Below are 21,389 nucleotides of genomic sequence, written 5' to 3'. Positions count from 1 at the left end.
GTGTAAACCTCTCTCTCTCCTCTTTAGTTTACTAAGGGATAAAAGGGACTGTCAAATATGTTAGAATTTATTGGCTTTCTGCACTCACTGCCTGCCTACTAAGGGATCGGGTATGAAGGTACAGATCGATAGATTTAGCTATGTGTTATTAATTGAAACTTATTTAAAGCCTATTAGAAAAATGGGACAGGTAGTAAAATAACATATAAAAATACACGACTCCATCTAATTTTTTTTTTTATATATATGTATATTTACTTTATATGAATGGAATAATTTTCCTCCTCATTTGAATATATATTTTTCACAATTTTACCTATTAAATTCATCCAATCCGCACGAGCCAAGCTGCGGGCTGTTGGTTGTAATTATTCAAAATAAATTGGGGTTGCCTCCTGGCCTATAACAGCGTCTTAAGGCGTGATTAATGCACAAATATTAAAATATAAATTAACAAAGTGCATTTGTCTTAAAATTTACATAATGCGAGACGTGCTTTATTTAAGGTACAGTCGTACGCGAATATCCGAGTACAGTTGCCGAGAGTCGACGATCTCAATTCATTAGCTTCCACTAACAAGTAGAAGGGAACAAGTTACACAGTAGCACAGTGTGTTGTCTATACGAGTTAGTCCGAGGCTTTCCTGCTTTGTAACTTGGCACAAATGAGTGTGGGGGAAGCTTTAGGGCCAGTTTCTGTTGCTTAGGTATTTACAGTTCAGTATTTCATTGTACTGTATCGATTTTGTAGTGCAGATGAATAATAGATTATTTTAAAGTTGAAATAGGAGTTTCTCATAAAAGAAAGAAGTTTTACATCATAAGAAGAAAATTATGCAACATCTAAAGGAAATTAGAAAGTATCCAAAGAAAAAAATATGAATGATTAGATTAGTCAGACTATTTTGAAATTTCGTGCAACATTTAACGCAAACATATCTATAAGAGTTGCAAATTCTAAAACAATTGTATTACTAGTTGTTGAGATATAGCGCTGCGAAACACGGTCGGAAGAAATTACACTATGAGGAGTCCTTTGTACCATTTTGGTATATAACTATAAAAAGATTAAATTAAAAGTATGCCAATCACAGCTGGACAACTAAGACCCGGTTTTATTATTAGATAGGCTTAATAATCGCTTTACTGTATGTTAAATTGTTTAGGATGTTAGCATATTATGTGTGCCAACCCTTACATTTCAATTCTCTTTTGTTACAAATGTGTTGCTTTAAAATGTAATGAGAATTTGTTCCCGTTCACATTACAATCCTGACTCAGTTAATTAGGGTTGAGATGGCTGGTTATAAGGACGATGCGATGTAATGACACGCGGGTCAGGCGTCGAGCACAAATAAACTCTGACCCGTGTCAGTGCTTGTGACAATTTGCGCTGGCAAATATTCTCAAATTGTTACATAAAGAGATTATACCACCTTTAGTTTGAGTAAGTTATGTAACAAAGAACCAGGGCCGGCTTTCGTCTGTTTCCCGTGAGCAGGTTTTTAAATGATGATGTAATAAAAAAATTCAATCAGCCGCCTTTAGTCCTCAGTAAAGGGAAGTGACCTTATTTTTTCCAGCCCTTCGCCCCCGCTCACTATGGAAAAAGTTTGAGCATATCTGTTTATACCAACGTCAAATTTAATGCAATCCTCTACTGATCATATACCGTCTCCTTTAGACTTCAGCGCCATCTTTGAATCTTGATCGGACTCCGCACTTTCTTGATTAAGATATTATTTCTTTGTACCCAGTAATTGTACTACCATACAGATATATACCATATAGCGAGACCGCAGAAAAAAGAGTGGGACATATATATCTAATCATGCTACTTTTGTCTTCCCTTGGAAAACGGCTGCAAGTTCAATTTTGTCTAAAGTTCATAAATGTTAGATTTAACCCGAGTCGTTAAATTTCCTCTAAAATAGCAGTGATGGTTTGTGAATTTACGATATTCCTCATCAGGTGTCTAGGGGATAGTTCCGACTTACTGGTTTTTTACGACTGCTGACTTCCCTGTGCCGGCTGCAAGTAATAAGGAACCTTATTACCATCAGATATACTCCTTATATTATTCTTGTGACAAAATTAAATTATTTTAAAGGCAACGTGGCACCAGGATAATTATGTAATAAAAATAAAAGAACTTTTATAGCGACGTAGAAATAACAAGATGAACGATAAAGAGTCTTTCTTACCGACCATTTTTCCGCCTGTATATATGTAATATGAAATGTATATGTAATAGGAAACACCGAAAAGAAATTATTATTATTATTCTAAACCATGATTAGTTTCATCTCAGCTATTATACGTCTACTGCTAAAAATAAGCCTCACCTAAAGACTGTCATATAAAATGGTCCTAAGCCACCTGGATCCACTGAGTCCCTGCAATATATTTTAGGTCGTCTCTTCATCTAGTGGGGGAGGCGTTCTACACTGTATTTGCCCGTACGGGATCGCCACTCAAGGACCTTCTCCATCGGTTGTCGGTTTTTTTATCTGTGTGACCAGCCCATTACCACTTCAGCTTGCTAATCCTTCGGACTATGTCGGTGACTGATTTTTTGCGGATATCCTCATTTCGGATTCTGTCACGCAAAAAAAACTCCGAGCATAGCTCTCTCCATAGGTCACTGTTTAATTTCAAGCTTTTATAGACGGGCAATCGTGTAGGACAATGTGTCGGTTATATAAATCACTACTGGTAACACGCTTTGGTTTAAAGGCTTCTATTTTTAAACTTTAAAGTATACTGAATGATTAGCTTCATATTAGACCATATACCTACATATCTACTATGTTTGAAGGGATATGACGGTTAAACAAACGTACAAATCTAGCCTTTAGTCCTTAAGAATGGCTATATCACAAGCGTTACCGTGTATTCTGTGATCTATATGTTCATATTATTGCACGTGCCCGTTTGCCATTCAAAGTCATAAAATCTACCTTATCGTCAGATTCTTTAGATGCCTCACATATATTGCTATAACTATACCCTGGATTAAAATAAAAGTGTGTTTTAAATTATTTTAAGATGCCCTATTTTTCAAATTTGTATCTCTAGTAGGTTTGTGTTGGTTCGAGTTGTCGGAAGGTTAAATTTTTTAACCTAATATTTAAAAAGGGCCCTCTGTTTATACAGGATATGGTTCTGTGTACCAATTTAAAATCCGCCCAGCCGTTTAAGCGTGATTGATTAACAGGCGTTTAATAATAATATAAGGATTATATCTATATTTTTTTATGCAACTTAGAATGGCAAACAAGCTGAAGGTCCGCCAGATTGAAAGTGGTAACCGTCACCTATAGACATGAACCGTATCATGGACATAACAGGAGTATACTGTTTTGCCCATGGTACCCGTTGCAATTCCCGAGAACTTAGATTATACCTCTATAAATTCACTGCCATATCCCATCCTTAAAACCGAAACGCAGCCATGCAAACACAACTATTTAACGGTAGCAACACGAATGGGACAAAGGTACCCAAGCAAACGACTTCTGTACACAGTCTCCCTTTAATATTTTTACTTCCACATTTATAATATTTACAGGATTATTACAATCAGATTAAACAAGATAATCGTTTTATGGTGAACAATAAAAAAAAAAATAAGTACATCTCTGAATACGCTTTTGTCTGATAAATTACTGGATACCCCAAATTTCTGTTTGACTGAATAACAAAATGTATTGATGCGAAGTGATGTTTAAGTATTGTTTGGAAATTTCAATCAACTCTTAAAAGTTTCTTCAAATCAAGTTTAAGCAGATCAAAGACGAGTGTCTTCGAATTGCTTTTGTTTCGTTAAGTGATTATTAGAACATAAATGGGGCTAAAGAAGACATTAAACAGAATTACTTAAGAAATGTACGTGACAAATCTTATTATTTCTTTTAAAAGTGGAAGAGTGACTTTTTGAACAAATTGAATTCACTTATCGTTATATTTCCGTTAACTGGCAATGAGGTAAAGCTTACTTAGTACATTTCTTATTCGTCACAATTGATTTTTTTTTCGTCAACTGGGGACGAGGAAGAATCCATGTTTTTTGTCTGTCAAATTGATACGTAAGCTCGGAATATACTGTCTAGTATCCATGGTTAGTTCTGCTTGCTTATGACTAGACGACACGAGACACTGTATAATATGCCCCGTGGTCTTTATCGCTCCAGAATGAAATTGTAGAAACTTATGGTTCAAGTCGAAGATCAAAACTATGATAAAATATAGAGTAACGGTCGCGCCCTCTAGTATCAGGAGTTTATAAGAAGTCGCCGTTTACACACGAAGTCCTGCGGCGCAGCAAAGTAAATGACAGGCATTTTTAAATGATCTAAACATGAATTTAAAAAATCTGAAATTCGGTCATAGGATCTCTAGACCGTAATCAAGCGTTGTTCAATTGGTCCGTCAGTCATTGTTTGGTCATGGGTTATTATAATAGTTACTATATAAGACAGTTGCATAAGTGTATACGCTGTGATCAGGCACAGAGATATAATGTTACCAACTGTGAAATGAAGGGTGAAGGGTAGTGCTATTAATAACGTGAGTTACCTTTTAAAACTACAAAAAAGCCTGAGAATCACTTCTCAATTTGCTTATATTTTTTGTGTATTGCCAATGATTCTACACTTCAAACGACCAGACCGAAATTATCTGCGAAAAAAACCTAAAATAACTTTCTAAAATTAATATTAATTAAATACAGAATAATTACTCAATTTGGGTAGTAACTAATGATAAATTACGTATTCGATAATAAGCACCGAGCCAATGAAAAACACTTACTGATTTTTGACATTTTGTCAGCTGCGTGGGTGGTAATGGGCTTCGTAATTCAAAATATGGCTTTCTGTTGTCCTTCTATTTATTTTTCAATGTCGCAACACAAAGAGTAATTTGGAGACCTACGATTAAAGAAATAAGGTTTATTTTCGTAATTGATGTCTGACAACCTTCTTTGTTTAGCGGTTTAACATAACGTCTCTTCTTCCGACGGTTGCGGGTACCAACCCCGCACAAGACTAACATTCATGAGCATATTTGTATTGATTTTATATGTTATATATATAAAATATTATATATATATATGTAGTGTTAAAACAGCCAATTTTATCAATATCAATATAATCGTCTTCATTTATACATATAAAGAAAACTTAATCGTATATACCACGTTAGCATATAACATCAATATATTACATGCTTACGTGGTCTTACACTTATAGTCAGTACAAGATTCCAAAATGCTAGAGCAGTGTTTTTAAAACTTACCGATACTGCCCCTTAGTTTTTAGGGATCCCCATAATGTGAGAAACGTTACGGCGCAACCGAAAAAATTCACATCCGAAAATGTCCTCAAAGGCCTATTTCTTGTTCTACAACTGAAAATGACTGGCCTGGGAGCTAGGTTTCTTGAACGCGGCTATCACAAAAAAGTGCTTACATTTACTGCGAAGATATTTATTTACAGGTAGATATAGATTCCATTTTCGTCAGAGTAGACAGTTACTCTATACTAGGTGTATTTCGCGGCTTCGCCTGCGTGAATCAGTAAGTACACAGAGTACATAGATTACATGTGGGAAGAAATAATGTAGCCTACCCGTATACCAAATTTCATTCCATTTCATTCGGTAGTTTTTGCGTGAAAGAGTAACAAATATCTATCTATCCTTGCAAATTCACGCATTTATAATATTTATAGGACTAGTAACAACTCTTTTATTCCCCAGCGAATGTACAAACAAAATGTTCCATCGAAACGAATAAGCGAAGAGTTAGTTTATAATATTAATGAATCTCAAAATTTTCAAATTTGTTTTTGATCCTTTAAAAATAATTCGTCACTTGCTTCGGTCTTCCGTAGACAAGTAAAGGCATCGTCTTGTAAGCTATGTTTGTAGTTTACAACCGACTTAAAAAAAGGAGGATTTAAATTTGGTTGTTTTTATTTTTGTTACTTCCAAAACCGATTTGGAATTTTTTTTTTTTTTATCTGAAAAGGTACTTACAGATTGGCCCCATAGAAATTTAATCAAAATTGGTTCAGTAATTTAGTTTTTAAAAACACAACTTTAATTATTATGAATAAGATAGATCCCCTACTATTATAAGTACAAAAGTTTGTGAGTTTGGATGGATGTTTGTTACTTTTTCACGCAAAAACTACGGAACGAATTTAAATGAAAATTGTTACACGAACAGCTTTTTACACGGGCGAAACCGCGTAATACAGCTAGTAAAATATATTTTTAACGTATAAGTCGTAACGTCTCGTAGTCCGAATAAACGACCCCATATTATTATTATACGTTATGTCTAGACAATCTATTCATCACAACAACACACATTCGAAATCACGTTTCGGTTGGCAGTGTTGCTACCTGCTTTTTTTCACTCAAGGCCGCCACAGGCGGTTATGGACGTGCCGGCTTGCTGAATTATTAAATTTGAGTCGCTGTTTGTACCGAATAAAAAATGACAAATTAGAATATAGAAGAATGTCGTTCCTCTTAGCATCTTGATATGACGTTTCGTAGTGTTGCGTCTGAGCGAAGAACTTCTTCAAGTAAATTCTATGATGACTATATGGTAAATGGTAGTTAGAGCCTGCACAGATAAAAACACAGAATGTTATCTTCGCGTGAATGAATTAGCTTTATACTATTCTTTAGGCAGAGTTCGTTACTACAGTGGAAATTTGTATGATGTTAGGATTATAGTAGGTAAAGTCTTTACATGGTATAAATATACAGAGTTAGTTATATTTTTTTTATGGGTGAAAATTGAATGGTAACCTCGTGCTAACGGGATACGCTTGCGGAGCACCAGTGAAGGGTGATAGATGAGAATGAAAACAGGCCAGTTAGTCCATCATGATGAATTCATCAGGAAATAACCATGATAGTTTCCAGGGGGAACCGCGAGGAGGTTGACCTGGTTGAGTATATTGCTAGCAATGGGATTCTCAGTCTCCATTACTAACAAACCCTTTCCCCCCAGTTAGTCATATTGGGCATACCAAGCCAATACCGGCATGTCGCTTATAGCAGACTGATTTATTTAAACGTTAAAGTTTAATAATACAGCCTTAGCCAAAAGTATTTGCCACCTTAAAAAATTACATTTAACTTAAAAAAATACTTAAGAATTGGACAGAAAGTACTTAAAACCATGTAAGTATTTAAAATACCTTTAATGCTAAAATCACATAAATATTTCGTATTGAAACCCGTAGTTTTAATTATAGCATTTATTCTTTTGAATAAAGAGGAAATAAAATTTTTACATTCTTCTGGAGTTATAGCATTCTACTCCTGTACTAAACAATTCTTTAAAGTTTCTTTGGAAGCAAACGGATGTTCCTTTAACTCGCACTTTAAAATCGACCATAAATGTACGATAGGGTTAAAATCCGGTGACTGAGAGGGCCAACTTAGAAGCTCTGTACCATTTTTCTCAAATCAGTTTATGGTGGTTCTGGATTTATGGCATGGGGCATTATCTTGGTGGAAACGGACGCCATCTAGGTTCGTGTCATCGAACATCATATGCAATGAGGGTTCCAGCGCTGTTTCCAGCACCTCGATATAATATATCACTGGGTTTTAGATTGGTATATAACACAACTAACCATGTATAATTATGCCGGTCTCGTAGTGAGATAGGCAGCAACAATAGAACACCAAATACTCCGATTCAAACGGATGTCGAATATGCAACATACTTTTTGCATTCAGTCTTACCGATGACCTCCAGACATTCGAACATTCATGTAAATTATTATTATGCTCATGCATTGCCGGAAAATTAATCAGATATTGTTTACTTCGACAATTAAAAATAAATATCACTGGATATGTTACAGCGTCACCTAGTACCATACTAAGCAAAACACTATAGGTGCTAGACGATTGACAATTTAAATACTTTTTTAAATACATATGTCAATCAAATAGACGACGTGCTTAAGAAGGCCTAAATTAAAAGTACCCGTGACCAGCGAGCGTGTATGAAAAGATTGATGAATGTGGAATAAGCGAAAGATGTTTGAATCGAAGCATTTGGCGTTCCATTGTTTCTGTCTACCCTAATGGGAGACAGGCGTGACAGATATGTATGTATGTATGTATGTACATACACGTATATTACATATTTACTCTTCTCCATCCAAAGGTTGCCTGGAAGAGATTGCTCTTAATTTAACATATTACGGCTCATTACTCGCCCATTGTTTTCTCAGTGTAATATTTTCTTGTAATTGTTTGTATTAATAATAAGTGTACTATTGTAATCTTTTGAAGGGCACAATAAAGAGTAGTTATCTGTCTATTCTATTTATAAAACATCCAGAATATTACAAACAGACATACTCATGAATATATTTTTTTTTATTGTGCAGAAATCGAGCCTGCTACCATCGGTAAAAGAGGCGGCATGTCAAACCGATAGATCACCAAGATCGTAATTAATTTAGTTTAAAAAAATATTGCTAGTTTACGATTATGCGTGGTATAATTAGTAAATATTGAGCTAGTAAATATATCGAGGTTTTCCCTAGAAACTACAGTACCGGGTTCTTCAAAAAATTCATATTAAGGTTTTCTCAGTGTCGGCACGGACACTCCTAGTGTTACAGGCGGTAATAGGCTACAGTGACCGTTTACTATCAAACGGGCTATAAGCTTGTTTGCCACATTTGTGGTATAAAAAAAATCAATTGACAAATTTCAACAAAAAAATTTACTTTGAACTCATACTTATTATCATCCTTACTAATATTATAAATGTGGAAATGAGTTTTTTAATCTATATCTATACACATATAATAAAACTGTAGAGGTCAAATGTCTATACCATACCCATAAGTTACATCTAATCTAATTATATTTTTATATGTAGATAATTAATTTGTATTATGTTTGTTACAGATTTGTCAGATCTAAGCGACGGGCAAGCTGGCCACCAACCATGCATTAGATATCGATCAAACGATATCGAAACGTAAGTATTTGCCCCCCTTTTCATATATATTTTCTGATGAATAGTTCGGATTGATACCTGCTTCTAATTTTCACCACCGTACAACCCACCATAAACTAAAGTTTCATCCCGACCATCTGGACGCGTGGCGGTCTTCCACCGTGCGTTTTTCAAGGCACTTTCTTCCACGCACAACCACTCTTTGGAATCAACTTTCAGCAGCAGTATTTCCGAACCGACACGATATCATAACCTTCAAGAAAAGAGCATATTCCTTTTTAAAAGGCCGGCAGCACACCTGCAATACCGTTGGTGTTGTGGGTGATCATGGGCGGCGGTAGTCACTTTTTTTTATACTACTGAGGTGGCAAACAAGCATATGGCCCACTTGATGGTAAGTGGTTACGTGGTACGTTAAGTAAGTAGCCTATGAACATCTGCAATACCAGAGGTATTACGCGTGCGTTGCCGACCCTGAAGAAACCTCTTTACCCCCCTTTTGAAGAACCCCATGCTGTAACATCTCTGAAATCGCGCAGTACGCCACTATTGAGGCTGTAGGACATGAGGATGAACTCTGTCCATAGCGAGTCGTACGATGCTAGAAAATGGCTCTATCTTACCATCAGATGAGCCGCATGCTCCTTTGATTCTTGTGTTGTAAAAAAAATAAAATGTTTTCTATAAATACGCAGTGTATTGCCAATTGTCAAAGTAAGAATATCTTTACCGTTTTTCTCCTATTTTTTAATGGATGATAATGAAATAGTGATCCCACGTAGCGCTATCGGTATACACTGGCGGGGCACCAGTGAGGGGTGATAGATAGATGAGTATTACAGCAGATCAGTTAGCCCATCGTGACCAATGCAAGATGTATTAATCACAAGTGTTTCCAGGCGGAACCGCGTGTAGGTCGACCTGACAAGGCTTGCTAGCAATGGGGCTATTAGTCTACATTACAAACAAAATTGTAACTAGACGGTGAACATTTATACGAGATATTTATGGAAAATTTATAGTTTTAACGAGAGCAATAGAAGCTGAAACAATAGTTTTGTTTTTTATTTTATCTGTTTGTCTATATATTTGTACTAGCATCTCTCATAAACTACTGCACACAATTTAATGAGGTTTTCACATTTTATGAAGGTGTCATTTAAAATCTGGCGTATGTCTCATTTTGTTACGCCATTTGGAAGTGATCCATTTAATTAGTTCTCCCACTTCTGAAATCCAGGCGCACTAAATGGTGGGCAAAAAACTATCAAATAATATAAGTCTTTGCAACCTTTTCATACCAAAATACCGTAAGAGGCCGTTGTAGGAATAAAGCACAATACGTACACACGAGAAGGAAAACTCTAAATAAAATTATTCCACCATATGGCCATATGGCCAGCGTGGTAATAAATAGTAGGCCAAAAATATCCTTTTGTCAGAATTATGCTCATTACATTTCGCAATGTGTGATGTAATAAAAATATATTTTTGCGTAAACAATAAATAGTACTGCCTTACTACAACAAAATTAAACTAGCGATAGACAAGCATTCAATTATTGTTTAAACGACATACTATAAACGTAAATGCGTGTCTAACATATATTTACGCGTAAAACGAAAGTTATTTATTATATAAATAAAAAGTATTTAAATTAATAAATTTTATTATAATAACTTATGGATTTTAGTACATAAAATTACAAATAAACATTATTACAGTGACTAAATAATATTTAATCATTTACAGATTTGTTGAATACAGTTTATATGAACAACGTTTTAAATATTGTAGTAAAACCGAAGTTTATCAGTTGTTTAATCAGTTTAGTGGTGTACAGTATCCAAACATGTGAACACCAAACATCTTTACATTATTTATGTATACTTATAGGAACCCTTGTAAATATTTTATTTTAAATTGGACAACATAAAACTTAAAATATATAAAAAGGAAAACTTAGTTTTTCTGTATAATGAATTAACTCAAAAAATACTTAAAAGATTTTAAAAATTCTTTTACCTATAGGAAGCTACATGATCAGAGTGTGACACAGGCTGTATTTTATTTAAAAAAAAAAAAACCGTGCAAAACATGTACTTGTCGCTAGTATTAAATATACCCGACTCAGTGTTTTGGTCACTCGAGGCAGAGAATGAATGACGTAATATCTCGGTGGGAGTTCTGTTACTGGAACAGTAAGCGACATTTGTCCTTAATGCCCTACAACATATATGTATATATGTATGTCAAATAGACATTACCTTCAAGAATATTCGTTTACGTTATTCTGGTGTTGTAAATAAATGATGTTAGACGCAGGGCGGAATTTTTCTTTTTCACATAGTAAGTTACCTACTAGACAAATAACGATCTAAAAAAACATCCCCTACAAATTCTTCAAAATATGGGCAAAGAGGTTTCTTCAGGGTTGGAAACGCGCTTGAAATACCTCTGCTATTACAGGCAATCATATGACTACGGTAACCGTTGACCATTACGCGGGCCGTATGCTTGTTTGCCACCTCATGCCATCAGCCCCATCTTAGAGCGCATCATCGTTTTCCATCAGGTGAGATCGTGATCAATCGCAGAAACCTTTATTAGTAAAAAAAGTCAATGGTGTGAAAAAATCTCTAATAAAAATAACAATGGCGTGCTTTTAAAATTATATTAATATTTTCGAAGAAAAAATTCTATTTAATTTCTGAGAACTTTTACTTTATTTAGTCCTAACTTTTAATTGTTACTAGTGTCTTCTTTATCGGGATATGTTGACAGAGATAAAAAGTAGCCTGTTTTTCTTCATACTAAGCGTATGCCAATTTTCATAATTCGTAAGGAGGTAATTCCATACTCATTAGTTAGAAAGAAGAAGTAACAAACAAACTTTCACGTTTATGTTACTAGTAAGAAGTTTATTTATCTATATTACCTACCTGCGGAATGAAAGTAATAATTAATGTTAATAATTTACAGATATATTGAAAATGTCTGATTTGCTTTCAGATAATATTATTTATATGTTTAGTATATTCACTTACATGTAATGTAGATATTAGCTTATAACAAAAATGTACCCAGGCGGACTTATCCCTTAAAGAGATTCCTTCCAGTCAACCTTGAAATTCCGAAAGGAGAATGTATCTATAGGGTTTTTATATAAAGTATAACATATATGGTGCAAAAATTATACTATTAATAATAAAATTATATTAATATATGTAGTTTGAATATAACTAATATTCAATATTTTATCGAGACTTTCGGCTCGATTTGCAGGATGTATAATTTTGTTTAAGTTGAAATTGTTTCTGTTTTTATCAGAGGATGGTTCACAAAGGACTAAATAACAAGAAAAATATTCTTAATTTTTTTAAAAATCCTTTTATGGTTATACCGGGACTGTTATAGTATACTTAAATTACATTTAATACTCTGAACAAGAATTTTCCATTTCTAACCCACATTGTTTAGGCTAATTCAACAGTAATAATAATTCAAACAAAATGTAGGGTTTCCATATTTACTTAGGGCTTGATTGCATAATTAATATGGATGTCGTAGCTTCATGAATTTAAACTTGAATTTAATAACGTTAAAGTCTGATTTCGTATGCTGTTTGCCCTAGCAAATTTGGAGCCGTTCTGGTTGATTTTGGCAGACGAGAGAGATGACAATTCTAATTCGAATACGACCTACTTTATATTTAAATTAATTAAGGTTCAAATTTGATTGTTCTGTCGTACAGTTGGATGCATTGTAATACATCATACATTATTGCATACATGTTATTGTAGAATCATCGTAAAATCTTACTCTTGATTATCGTATCAAATAACTTCATGTAAGGATTCTTGTGAATAACTAGAATGCTTATTTAATTTTTATATTATTAATCATTATGTCGTTATGATGTAGTGGTTTCACATACCGCTTTATCTTGGAACAATCACAGATTCGATTCTCACACGATACGAACATTTTCTAGTCATAAGAGTATATCTTTTTTATTGGTCTGGGTATTTTCTATGTGTAATATACATTGAAATATTTCTATCAATTGTCTTGTTTTTTTTTTTTTTACAACACAGGGGGCAAACGAGCATGCGGCTCACCTGATGGTAAGTGACTACCGCCGCCCATGGTCACCCACAACACCTACGGCATTGCAGGTGTGCTGCCGGCCTTTTAAAAAGGAATATGTACTATTAATATGAATAATATTGTACCCATTCTTTAAGATTTTCATAATTTGGCTATAGCGTTGTGTACTGTATTTATTTATTCCCAGAGGTTCGATTCTAAGCCACCTGAAACCATAAAGTACTTGCACGTGTTCGCCGCTCGAAAACAATTCTTCCCCATATTGCACAATCTATGGCGACCCATCGCCTTTTCTGCTTACCGATATCTTCATTTCAGATTCTATCACACAACGAAACTCGGACCCGAGCCAATTTATAAACGTTTCCGAAATTGACCTAAAATAGAAGCGTACTTATCAGGAGCAGGGGACTAGTATCGGGGACTGACGGCCCCATCGCTAGCAATATATCAAGTCTATCTCTATGCGATCCCCCTTGGAAACCGTCACGGTTAATTCCTGGTGAATTCGTCACAATGAGCCAACTGACCTGATTTCATCTGCACCTATCATATGTCACTGATACTGTCACTCCGCATCGATAGCACAGGCGGGATTACCATTTCATTTTTATCCATTGAAAAAAAATATATTTGCATTAAACATTCGTTTGAAATTATGCCTACAGTCACCTTTTATCATCGCACCACTCGCCATTGACAAGGAATTCATCCTCACGCGCTTTAATCTAAATAGTCAAATACAATGCGGTTTCAAAGGATTTTTTTTCGCGTGAACGCTCAGGCTATGGAATGAGCTCTCTGTCGAGGTTTTCCCTAGAGACTACAGTATAGAGTTCTTCAAAAAGGGTATATTAATGTTATTTTTAGAGTCGGCAATGCGCATTTGATACTCGTAGTTTTACAAGTGTCCATAGTCTACATTGACCATTTACCACCAGACGGACTGTATGCTTGTTTGCACCTTCGTGGTATAAAAATAAAAATACAATGCTATTTTCAAAGATATTTGCTATTAAGTATATATCTTTGGATAAGCGAAAGAGGTCTCTTTGAATCGAAGCATTTGGCGTTCCATTATATCTGCCTACCCTAATGGGAGACGGGCGCGACAGATATGTATGTCTTGGAAGTTATTATGTCTTGAATGTACGCAATATTAATTTTATGGGCTTGTCCATAATAAATTAATGCTATCCAATTCCTTATCACAGGAAGTGTTAGTTCAAAACAGGAGTTACCCGCCGCAAAACGTAAACTTGAACTTTGCTGGCGCAACTTCGCTTTCTGATGTTAATAATTCAGTTTTATGATCCATACTGAAACTGTGAAGATAGTAAATGTTATTTTAGAAGTATTAATACTCGAGCTTTGATATTACAGTAAACGTATTATAAATTTTAGCCGATTTCATCTGATCGTTTAAGTACCGCTTAGAGATAATGATTTCTTACAAAAATATAGAGCCCGATCACGATTGAGTAGTGTGATGCGAAAATTTAACCGGTATCAAAAATATGGGGTATTAGACTCTACGTTTTATGTATATGTTACCCCACATTATTTTGTAATTAGTTTTTCTTGGATTAAATAGTTTTTTTCCTTTGTTGTACGTGTCTCATACTAATTTGCTTATCATTGATTTCTTGGATCTTTTTTTTTAATTATTATTATTCCCAAAAAAACTATATATTTTTTTTATTTTATTTTTTAAAGCTTAACTTACTTAAAAAACTTTACTTTGTTTGTCATTATCAACAATTGCTGCTATATATGCATATTCAGATATCTACTATTAGTTATTCTACGGTTTGAGACAAATTTTGCCAGTAACTTAGAAAGTACTTTCCATTATCAAAATTGGTTAAAGTTTAGCAATTACTAAGTATAGTTAGGAACTAGGCTAAATTATTAGACAACTAGTCTACTACAGACCGAACTAAGATTAATAAATATCTTTTAAACTAGCAAACATATGTTTACGGTTTTCTCATATATTTTTTTTTTATTGTAACTTAATTTTTTTTAAAGTACAGAAGTACAATATCGACAACAGTTCTTGACAATAAACCGAATTTTCAACTTTCAATACAATCAAATAGTATTTGCTGTTACGTAACGCTAACTTCAGTCATAAGACTCGTAATTAAAATATTCATCTGGCAAGATCTGAATATATTATAAATTCAAGTTGAAACTTCCAACGTTTGCAAGTTAAATGTGATATAGTTTACAACTCTCAGGATTAATTTTTAACATAGCGCTATGTCTGCAGTTATTAAAAAAGTGATATTTCACTTAGCGAAGTTTCATTTATTCTAGCGCTATTGCCATCTGTTGGAATGTGGAGTAAACTTTTGTTTACTTTCTGGATTGTTAGATGGCAGTGTAACATTAAAATAATTATGCCAATAAGTTATTTTAACTAGTAAAATTATTTCAGTTTTTTTTTACGTGCATTTTCTAAATCAGTCAATCAATAAAATAAAAGATTAGTATAAACAGATTTGCATCAAATAGGCAAAATTTTACCTGCCTATCGCTTACAACAATATGTTATGTCTGAATTTAATTATCTACAGATAACACGATCATTTTGTACATAACGACGATATATAAAATAGTAAATATAGACAGGCCGAAATCCTTTTCATTTATGTACATAATGTCTATTTATATTTGCTTATTAAGGGTGCTTTTGTTTTCCAGATTGATTTTATACGAACTAGACTATCGCAAATAATAAGGACGTTTAACAAATGAATTGCAAAATTCTATACATCAAATAAACGAGCTTGCTTTTGATCTCAATAGAAACAATAAATGATACAATAGCATTATTCCGGCGCAGTCGTTTCACCCCAACACCTTTCTTGTTTCGACTACAGTTGGTGGGCCTGAATGTATTGTGTTTTTGACAGTGTTATGCTTTTGCTTTGTATCAGTGCGGATATTTTAAGGTGTTTGCTAATAATAATGTCTATAATTATAAATGTTTTGCCAAAAATATAAATATATTTTTGGCAAAATACACTTCAATACTAAATTAGCATAAACATTTTCATTTTGTACCTAAAATCTTTTCAACGAACTTAAAAAAGAAGGAGCTTTTCAATTCGGTTGTATTTTTTTTTTATGTTTATTACCTCATAACTAATAATAAATCGGTTGTAAACCGATTTGGAAAATTATTTTTTATTTGAGGATATACTTATAGATTCGTCTCATAGAAATTTTATCGAAATCGGTTCAGTAGTTAGGTTTTTAAACAACTGGTTTTGCCATCGATTTTTTTATGAAATCGATAATTGTAATAAAATTATAATTATTGAAATAAATTTCTTATTGGTGAAAATATCGCGTAACATACATATCCGCGTATAATACATTTCCAGAGGGGACCACGTGGAAGTCGACCTCACAGAGTATATTACTAACAATGAAACAAATAGTCCACATTACTAACAATTCTTCTGACTTCCAGGTGTATTTATCACGATGGGCTGACCTGCCTTTTCATTTTCACCTATCATCCCTCACTGATACCCTGCCAGCGTATACCGTTAGCGCAGGCAGGGTTACCATTCCATTATCATCCATTAAAAAATATATATACCTATAGAGCAGACGGGGTTACTATTCCATTATTATCCATTAAAATAAAACATTACATTGCTTATTAATATTGCTATTTTGGAGTATAATAAAACATTTTATCTATTGTTATACCAAGACGGTTGGCAGGTCTCAAATTACATATAGTAAATCAAAATCAACTATACAACAGACCATAATATCAAATTAATTACAGTTTTGTTTACGTAGCGAGCTCTGTTCCTTGTTTTGGCTATAAAAGCTCATTGGATGAGTAATTAATTATTTCTCTGAAATCCTCTATCTATACAAGTAAACATAATGTCTATATCTATAAATTAGATTTATTATAGGTAATGCGAACTAGACTCTTCCCGTGTGGTTCCGGCATAGAATACGCCATCTTTCCTATCCCGTGGGTGGCGTAAAAGGCGACTAGAAGAAAATGAGGGATAAGCAGCAGCGGCCCTCTTAAAACATTCCCAAAGCCTAGCTGCTGTTGCTAATCCGACTACCAAACTTGGCAACTACTGGCAAAACTACCCAAGAGGTAGGCTTATGTTCAGTAGTGGATAGTTAAGGCTGATATAATGATGATGATTATAGGTAATTAGAAATATATGCTAAGCACAAGGTTCTCTCTGTCTAATTCTTATGTATTGGACTTTGTAAAGATAGATTTTTAACAAAAGGAGACTTTGAATGAAACCTGTCCTCGTGGTACCTCTGTCCTATTTATGTTTCTGCCATAAAGTGTGTGTAAATTTTAGTTTGAAAGATAGAATATGACAGTGAAATTACAGGATACAGAGGAGTAAGATGATAGTCCTGAGAAATGGCAACCCATGAGCGTAATAGTCTATTCTGCATCGTTCAAGGTACTGTTCATGTCTATAGGCGACGGTTACCACTTTCCAACAGTTGGACCGTTAACTTGTTTGCCATTCTAAGTATCATCAAAAAACTGATACATAGATGTACATATATGTATAAATGTAAAAAAAAACTAAACGTTAAAAAAAGTTAATAATAAAGAAGAAAAAGACTCTCGTTTGAGAGATTTTAAATAGATAAATTATTTGCCATATTAATGTACTTTATTTAGTTTTATTTAATAACAAATCTCTTCTATGCCTTTCTTAATTCTATGAAATAAGAGCAAAACGAAAGATTAACATATTTCCCCCTTCCTATAAATAACTTCGCCCCTTATAAATGACATTTGATGAGATTTAGCCATCCTCCTCCCTCCTGTTTAAGCACGCCTAATTAATGGCCTCCTCCTACACAATTTTAACATAACTAAAATATTATATAATTTGAAATAGCATTTATATATCGTAAAATTATGATTATGAAATACTGAATTTTGATAGTAAGTTCTATATATAGAATTGTAATTTAATAAAAAATGTCATATCCTATTTCAATAGATTATTATGCAAAGGTAATCAAATGTTGTTAATATAAATAAAATTAATATATTCAATCGATTTTATCGATTTTTAATAAATAATAGTAGTACAACTATTATTATTTATATACATTTTAATTAAGTGCAATTGAAACAAGCAATAGCATTTATTAGTCTACATAATTTTACGAGTATTTTTTGAATTGTTTCAAAAATATTTACATTACCTTAGATATATAAATAATTGAGATTGGGTTCCACAAAAAAAACCTACTTCAAGTTTGACAAAACACAGTTATTTTGATTTAAAACTAGTTTACTAGACCGATTTGATAAAGTTTCTATGCGACCAATATGTATCTTTTTAGATAAAAAAATGCAAATAGGTTTAAAACTCCATCAGGTTATGAGGTAACAAACATAAATAAAAAAATGCAATCAAATTGAGAATCTCCTTTTTTTGAAGTGGATTGAAAAAGAAACCTAATATCCTCAAAACTCACATCCATATCTATAGCTTATTCCATTTACAGAATTTTAATCGGTATTGTATTTTATTACATTACCATAATAATATAAATTTTGACAGCTTTACGCAAATAGGATTAATTGCGCATGTTAAATCACACGTTCGTAAAATATTTGTAGAAATAATTTTGGCAGCTTTGAACCGGTTTTACGCACAGTTTAATTACATGAACAAATTAAATAATATTTGGTCAGTCAATATTAATAGCCATAATTTATCTTTTATATCGCAATGCACGAACATTCGACGGGTTATTGTGATTTCGGTTAATCCCGATAGATGGCATGATATTGTAATTAAATGCAGAGAAACAGCATTGGACAGAAGCAGAAGTGGGTAATATTGTAAAAATAAGAAACGTTTTATTACAAGAAATATCCTCTATCTGTACGGCATGTTTCTTTAGGGAGTAAAAATTAATGTTTCATAATTATTATAGCTATATCCGCAACATCGACTACGCACGTTATTGTAACATAAAGTAGCTCTCCTACTTCATGTGAAATACTATAAAATGATTGGTCAAGCAAATAAAGCGTAAAAAGGTTATAAATAAACTCATCTATTTGGTACCTGTCTGTAAAATTAAACTTACGCTAAAAAATTACAATACTGTGATATACTTGTATGGACAGTCAGATGGGACCAAATAAAATTTCCCTGTTTTTGCCGTTTGTCTATTGTACTTTTTTACTGTTCAGAATAGTTTCAGAATACGTGTTGATCTTTTTACCGTCGTGCTTTGACGGTAAAAAGATCAACACGTATTCTAAAACTATTAAAACAGATACAACAATTCAAATTGATTGGTAAATAAACAAAGTTGTTTACGCGTGCAGCGCGCGGTCGTTCAACCGCCACGGTGCGATTGGATCGAACTTGCGTATAACGCCACTGTGGCATGCATACGCAAGAGGTTTTACATAAATACACACAGAATGTTAACAGTTCACATGTTTACGTCATGTAGAGGGCGCTGACAGCTCACGAGATGTCATGGACACGCAAAGTAACCTCTGTCCTTTCATGTATACTAAATATTAAAATAATTATTAAAAGATGGAATGGTAACCCCGTCTGCTCTTCAGGTTAACGCCGGCAGAGGAGCGGTACTGACAGTCAGGTCAGTTGATATATCATGCCGAGTTAGAATTAAAAAATATATTTTCCAGAGACCGCTAGGAGCTTTACGTGGAACTTATTTAATATAATAGGAACTTATTTTTCTGTTTCACAAATGAAGTAGTGAGCATCCATAGTGATCCTCCATTGCTATGGGGTCTGATGGAGGGGGGGGGGCATAATTAGCAATGAGGTATATTGCTACTCAGGGCAATACATGTTAACATTTATTAACATTTAATTGACTCGATAACTAGATGCCGTGTTAGTATGGGAGACTCAAATACTTTTGCATTTTTTCAATACATATTTTTTGTGGCCTTAAAACATCAACATGTTTTCGTCATAACAGTCCTGAACGCTTACTAAATTAAATGTTACGAAATGCTTGCAATAAAACATGAATCCATTTTGCTTATACAAAGTGTTTAATATTTATGGAAAATTCCTACATTGAATTCTCAGAATAAACTAAATTATAAAATTAAAATCAGTGTCCTGTAAAGTGCCATTAAAACATTATGTAAGTAGGTAAATAAACCTTCTGTGTTTATCTACTCCGTGGTTTTATACAATGAGTTAATTATATTTGATTTTGTGTTCTGAGTTGTAGATTTCCAGCTTAATAAAAGGTTTGATGTTATTGTAGCAGCTGTATTTCAGCTTTCAAGCTGCAAACAAGCTTGTGATACAGCACTGAAAATATAATAATACTTTAGTCCATTGTACAAACAAACTGTACTTAGAAGGATTGTTCTATATAATGCCTACGGCTACCTTCTACCACCGTACAGTTCGTCATCGACAGGGAGTTCACCCCTATACCTTAGAGCCTAGATGGTTGCGTACAACGCGGTTTCAGTGGTGTATCCTCCCAAGAACGTTCAGGTTATGGAATGAACTCCCTGTCGAAGTTTTTCCAAAACTACAGCATGAGTTTCGTAAAGGTGTAAAGAGATTTCTTCAGGGTCGGCAACGCGTACGTTATGCCCTTGGTTTTGCAGACGTTCATAGAATACAGTAACCGCTTACAATCGGGTAGGCTATTCTTGTTTGCTACTTCAGTGGTATAAAAAAAGTTCTCAAGAATGCCAACGCAATTCTACCATGAGTGTTACAGTATATTTTATGAATATCTATGATACTGTTCGTGTATACAAACGACAATAACAACTTTCCCATCTTCTTCTTCTGTCAATTTAAATGGCTGCCACCAATTTTGATTGGTGATTCTGCCAAAGTCATGGTTAGGAAGGTACGGTGAAATATTCTTATTTCTAAACCACTTCCCATTAAGAAGGACATCAATTTATATATATATATATATATATATATATATAAATAAATTGACGAGACAAACCAAATTAATATTTTCATTAAATAAAACACATTTAGAAGGAACGTTTTAACGCCAGACCGAAAGCAAATAATCGACAGTTCAAACGATATAATATTAATATTCCCTAAGATATTAATACTGAAATATAATTACGGAACATTACATGCTATCATTGTACAGTGAACGACAAAAGCGGTACGTGCTCTATCAATTTACCTCCTTATCGCTGGGTAATAGGGTTTATAATGTCATTACGACATTTGGCTTTTGT

General features: G+C 33.7%; 1 protein-coding gene across 11 annotated transcripts in view; it reads left to right on the top strand.

The window, feature by feature from the left end:
* LOC113512138 (brain tumor protein) overlaps positions 1-21,389 on the top strand; it is a 588,229-nt gene that overhangs the window by 466,441 nt on the left and 100,399 nt on the right. For all 11 annotated transcript variants that reach the window (XR_008252717.1, XR_008252718.1, XR_004223938.2 and 8 more), the window contains one exon: positions 8,959-9,031. The gene's annotated coding sequence lies outside the window, so the exon portion shown is untranslated. The remainder of the gene's footprint in view (positions 1-8,958; positions 9,032-21,389) is intronic.

This window comes from Galleria mellonella, unplaced genomic scaffold (assembly GCF_026898425.1).
Source record: "Galleria mellonella isolate WM207_F2 unplaced genomic scaffold, CSIRO_AGI_GalMel_v1 utg184, whole genome shotgun sequence".
In the NCBI taxonomy this organism is placed as follows: domain Eukaryota; kingdom Metazoa; phylum Arthropoda; class Insecta; order Lepidoptera; family Pyralidae; genus Galleria; species Galleria mellonella.
The sequence above is the reverse complement of the archived record's forward strand: the minus strand, read 5'-3'. Positions and strand labels throughout refer to the sequence as shown.